Source organism: Montipora foliosa, chromosome 6 (genome assembly GCF_036669935.1).
Source record: "Montipora foliosa isolate CH-2021 chromosome 6, ASM3666993v2, whole genome shotgun sequence".
NCBI lineage: Eukaryota > Metazoa > Cnidaria > Anthozoa > Scleractinia > Acroporidae > Montipora > Montipora foliosa.
The window spans coordinates 23,381,678-23,387,912 of record NC_090874.1 but is presented as its reverse complement, the minus strand read 5'-3'; positions in this window follow the sequence as shown (position 1 = coordinate 23,387,912).

The following is a 6,235-nucleotide window of genomic DNA, read 5'->3' as shown; positions in this document are numbered from 1 at the left end:
ATTGAATCTCGCTGAAGCCACCTAAAGTTCTCAGGTGTCTATAGGAGGCAATCGGCTTATTTAGTAGCAGAACGGGCACGTCATTGGCGACGTCGCGCGCAGCAAAAATACCAACTAGAATTCAGAATAGAGTGAGGAATGAGTGGATCTATTCTATTCTGAATTCTCATTGGTATTTTTTCTTTGCGTGCCGTCGCCACTGACGTTCCCGTTCTGCTGCTAGATAAGCCTATTTGCTTAACTTTGTGTCCAGAGGAGTGCGAGGCTCTTTCTATCATTCTTCTATAGTCCGTGCTTCAAATAGACATTTATTTCATACAGTTACTATTATAAATTATTGCATTTTTTTATAAATTTAAGTAATAACCCGTTTTAACTGACGAACCAACACATGTTGATTTAGAGCTAAATACAAGCCTCAGGCCCGTTTCAAACGTCGTGCTACTGCTGTGCCAAATTTAATTCATCTCTCTTAGCACGGCGCAGTAGCACGACGTTTGAAACCATGTCGCGCCATTGCCGTGTAGCACGACAAGCTCTGTCTTGCTGTACGGCAGTACTTAGCGCGACTTGGTTTCAAACGTCGAGCTACTTCCGTGCCGATATAAATTAATACATTAAAATACCATGTAAATACATTACAAGCAACTTCAGGTTCCACCATTTTGATTTACGGTAAGCTTATTTGGACAACCGCTGGTCTATTTTCATTGTTTTCAAAGTTCGACTGAAACAAATTCGACGTCTGAAACTAAAGCCCGGTTTACACTACAGAAAATTTTCGGCACGGCTCGTGTGAAATTGGCACGGGTGCCTAAAAAGAGCTCGGCAAACTTTGTTTACACTACACCATTTTTACCGTGTCAAAAATACTGTGCCAAAATTTTTGGCCCCGGGTAACTTCTCTTGTAGACAAGCAAAGTTCAATTATAATCAAAAACGTCCGCGTGATTTTGGTGGAGAATGAGCAGCCATCTTGAAATAGACGCAAAAAAACCCACTAGCCTATATGAATTAAGGCTCAAATTTGGCCCTTTTAAGTGTTTACACTACCTGTTCTATCCGAACCGTGCCTATTTTTTCAGCACACGTAGCATTTTTACCGGTGCTCGGACTACCTCGCCGAAGGTCCCAGCACGGGTAAGAATTTTGGTTCGGCACGGATGAAATTTGGTACTGACAGGTTGTTTACACTGCAAGTTTTATCCGAGCCGAACCTTTTTTTTTTGGGACCCGTGAAAAAAAATTTCTGTAGTGTAAACCGGGCTTTAAGTCGTGCTAAGGTCGTGCCAGAGTCGTGCCAACTTAGCACGACACTAGCACGGCGTTTGAAACAGGGCCGTGCTTCTGAGCGATACGGTATCAGAGACGATGTAAATAAAACGTTTTTTTAAGGTTCCAAAAAACAATATTACGACTGATTTTAAGTGAATACAGAAGGGCAATCTTTATTTCCTGTTCAGCAATTTGCAGCCTGCTTTAACCGAGCGATCATCACAAAAAACAAAATCTGAAATTATAGTGTCAGACATAAATATATTTATCATATGACCCGTCCGGCCCTAAGTGCGCTTCCGCTTTTAAAACTATAATTGGCAAAATCCCCGTATGAGGGCCGTACGCATTAGCTCGAGCGGGACCGGGAAAAGCCATAAGGCCCTGCTACAGTAGGAAAACGTACTGCTCCGTGCGATACGATTTCAGAGGATTTCGTCGCTTTTAAACATTACAGCCAGAGAAGCAAATGGAAACAACATAATAGATAAATTTTCTCTGCAAATTTTCGATTTGCCAACTAACAGGCTGGTTTTCTCTTGTGGACTTTCACTGAAAACAACTGTTTTATTATCGATTTTTGCGTCACGGGGCATCATTACTCTGAGTGGGCTGATTTGTCTATTTCATGTCATTCACGGGTACAACAGTCTTTACACGGGAGTTTAGATACAAAAAGCTAGTTTAACGGGGTTGGGCTCGTCCAACGAACGGGTAGAGTTTAAATAGAAATGGAATGAATAAAGGCCAAAAATTCCTGTAGTGTATACTCGGCTAGCAGCGGAGCACCATGCATGGGTAAGATTATTTGGGAAATCTATCCACGCCTGTCCGTTCGTCCGTACAGATTGTCCGGCGGGGAGGTAGGACAGCTCGGGCAATTTGCCTTGGTGGGAAATTGCGCGGCAGCGTTGTATTTGGCAACCCGCGTTTTTCTGGCGAAAAATCATATTAGTGACGAGCAACGGGATAGAGAGCAGGAAAGAGCACGAGAGAAGAGGAGAGGAAATTGGAGAACTTTAAGCAAAGAAATCCTCGAGAGAAGCCGAGGAAGGAGAAGAAGAGAAAATTTCAATGAAGTACACCTTAAAGCTGATAGAAATAGAGCGAGAGACAAAAATCTTATTTGCAACGTTTAGTTTTCCTTCTTAATTCATGCATGCCTCGCTGCCTCACATATTTTGTAAAACTCGCTAAAAAACGAAGAAGGCCTGAAGACGTTTGCAATAGACCATATTCGTATCCTCAGTATTGGACTGGAACTAGCTTGCAATGCATGGAGGCTAATGCGGGGGAATATATTAAAAAGTATTTGCATTTGAAAAGATTCCCCCGCATTAGCCTCCATTGCAAGCTAGTTCCAGTCCAATACCGAGAATACGAATATGGTCTATTCCGTTTCGACAGAGATTCCGGCATATATTTCAGCAATTACACACCATGTCGCCATTGAAGCCTACAGCAGACATCATTGGCGAGTTTTCTTGTCATCATTCCGTCAAACATTATAATCTAACTCTCGACGCCGTATAATTTTATAATGGATTGCAGTATATTTATCTGCAACGAATGCACTTGTAAGCAATGTTTGGGGGACTGTTTAGGTTTTTTTTGGCCAGACAAGACTTACCAGGGTGTTCCAAAAGTTCGTTCCGATTGAAAATTGCTTTTTGTCTCCAGAATCATGTATCTTTAGGCAAATTGAAACTGATTCAGTTAATAAATTTAGTAAATTTATCTAAATTGTTCAAAGCGATTTCAACCTAACATTAATTTGAATAAATGACAATACTTTTTGACGTTTCGCGCCCAATGTGCAAGCGCGCGTGCTTTGTACCGCCATGTATATTTTTCCCGCACATTGTCTATTTTCGTATTTATTGCCTTTGTTATGGATTTTCTCTACTCTTTCATGGAAATCAAAGTCACTGTCAGGCAGTCTCTGTTTTTTTCTAGAGCTCATTCAGCTATTTTACGGTCATCTCGCCATTCAGTCAATGAAATTGCCAAATTGTTCAAAAAGACCGAACAATGGGTGAACCAGTGGTCAAAAGAAAGTCCTTCGAGGACAAAACAAGGAGTGAGTGGACGGCCGTTTGTTTTGACAAACTATGCGAGAAATGTAATCAAGATTTAACAAGAAAGATTGCTAAAAGACTTCAACATCACAATATCAACGCTTCAAGCTGAACGGTATGGAGATTGACCAATAAGGGGTGGAAAGCTCTCAAGCGAAAGAAGATACCACTGTTAAATGAGAAACAAAGAAGGCATCGTTTGAAATTGGCCAGGAAATACTCCCAAGCTCACGGAAGAGGATTAGGAGAAATTGTTGTATACAGATGAGTACCGTAAGTATCTAAAATACCCGAATCTAGAAAACTACATCGTATGGGGCTCTCAGGAGTGCGACGCTCCCCCCCGCATACCAGGTGAAACAAAGTTCGAAGGTGATGGTGTGGGGAGGTATGACGGGTTGTGGTCTGACGAAGTTCACATCTTACCAAGTGGCAGGCTTTAACCTCCAAGAACTAAATCAAAGAAATTCTAGAAAAACCGAAGTGAAACGGTTAACCTCAAGGCAGCAGGTAACAGACGGACCGACGAAAAGAATGCTGTTTAGGATAAAAAGGCAATGACCTTTGTGCAGGACGGAGCGCCGGCGCACACTTCCGTGATGGCGGCTCAGACATGGTGTCAGAAGAATTTGCCAAACTTTTATACCCATGGACGACTTTCCGGCAAGCTCACCTGATCTGTACATCATTGACGAGACAACGTACAAAGATCCAACCCCTGAAACACTGGACAAACTGAGAAGGCGGAAAAATGCCAACTCAACTTCAGGAACTCGCGCGTTATTATGCCCCGCAGCTTGGAAAATATCATTTAAAAAAAGGAGGCCATTCTGGTTACTAATATTTAAGTTATTCGATGTAAAATCGATAAGGAATAACATACTTAGTTTTCCAAGAGGTAGTTATGGTAATTACTGAAATATAAGCGAACAAAATATCGAAAAGAACTTTTGAAACACCCTATAGAAAAGCGGTTTGATAAGCTCAAACCTGCGATTTTCATCAAAATCACCAACAGCGATATGATTGAGTTATAACAATCGTTTGTCTTGTTTGTCACGCAGTTTTGTGGACAGCTATGGTTGCTTATTTTAGAACTGAATTCATCATTAACTGTGGCGACTGTCCACACTTAATTAATGAATACCTTTGGATTTATAGGCTTTTTATGTGAAAGGGATGTCCAGTCGTGAGCTGCTTTGTTTGACTGTGAAATTGCAGTAGAGTAAGCAAATTAAGTCTACGATTTAGCTTGACCTTTTATTAGTAATTTTCGCTGTTGTTCTAGCGAGTGTAAATAATTAAGATTGTCAGTCAAACGGAAAATGTTGTGAAAGAGATTACTGTGACTACTCTGCATGTAATTTTAGTTTTAGTTATTAATTAAAGTTGTTGGTTATTGTTTGCAAGGCTTGTTTGTTTACCTCTGTCAGCTCAGAGGTGTTTGATCATTGTATAAAACTATCACAGTACACTAAATAATGACGATTAATTTTGTACTCTATGCAGATGAAAGATTATTTCCATATTGCTTTCTGGGGTTAGAAACGGGAGCTCAGCTTTAGGCTTAGCTAAATCTATATACTACAGAAACTATCAAGATAAGCATCAAGATGATGGATTTAATCGTCGTCCGGTGCCAGTCCTTTAATATTATCTATTCATCAAGTACAAACCATTTGCAAGCCTTGGCCAAAAACCAAGGCGGGAAAAACCCAAAATAATCCCCCTAACTTTTTGTTAAGCTCATGTCCATTTTTAACCTGCGAAGCATGGGTTTATTTCGGGGCATATTACGTCTCCACTCCCCGGCAAAAGTCATGTGCACTCAGCTCATGTAATTAAGACTTGTGAACGAAGACAGCTCAAAATGTGAAGTTTCGTCGCTGACTAGGCAGTCAGTTCAATAGAGGTCATGATCAAGTGTCTTGAAAGTTGTTGATTGCGGTTTTACTTTCAACGAGCGTTTGCGCCGTATTAGTTCTCGAATAGGTGATGAAATGCGCTAATTTGTGGAGTTGCTGTGGTTCTTTAGGCTGGCTTACTCATGCATACGACACAAGCATAAGAAAAAGCAACTTTGTTTTAAATTGAATACTGATAGAACTCGTTATTTGATGATCAATATCTACTGATTATGTTTGCTCGATGAATTTTGTTGGTTTGTATACTTGACAAATCTTGTCATGTGTTCAAACAAAACCAGTTAAACTACTTCAGCTACTTAAAAAGTGGCTTTACTGAAATTAAATAAATATGACCCACTCTTTTTAAACTCAATCAAAGATAGTTGAACTTCTTGAGTTACGTTCTTTGTCTATCCTTTCGAAAACTGTCGTTCACGGAACGATGAATCACTGTTCCAGTCTTGAAAGAAACGATTCGAACCCATGACCGTGCTGCTCTTCCGTCTGGTCAATTCATGTGCGAGGTAAAGAAAGTGGCCGTGCTTTAGTCCTGCAATTTTTCGTGTCTAAAAACTGATATGCGAATTACCAAGTTTCTTTTGCCGGAACCGTCGCAGTCAAAGTTTAACCTAAAACTAAACCGTGTCCCTTCTTTCTGCTAGTTTTCGTCCGCCGTGCAATCAATTACGCCTTCAATGATCCATTTGCTTTAGTTTTTTTTTTTTGCTTTCGCAAATTCGACGAATTAAAAGAGAATTTTATCTTGCATCAATTGTGGTATATAATTAAACTTTCCTTATGCACTCGAATTTCTCCCAAGCTGCGATGTGCAGTGTTGATACATTGTTCATGTTCCTTTCGTCAGCAAAAAAATCAGTTAACCGAATGAGGGTGTTCCCCAAATAAGGATGAGGGTATTTCCCTGCCTATTCTGTCGTTGGCCAAATTGCATCATTCACCGGGTTGTAATGGTAC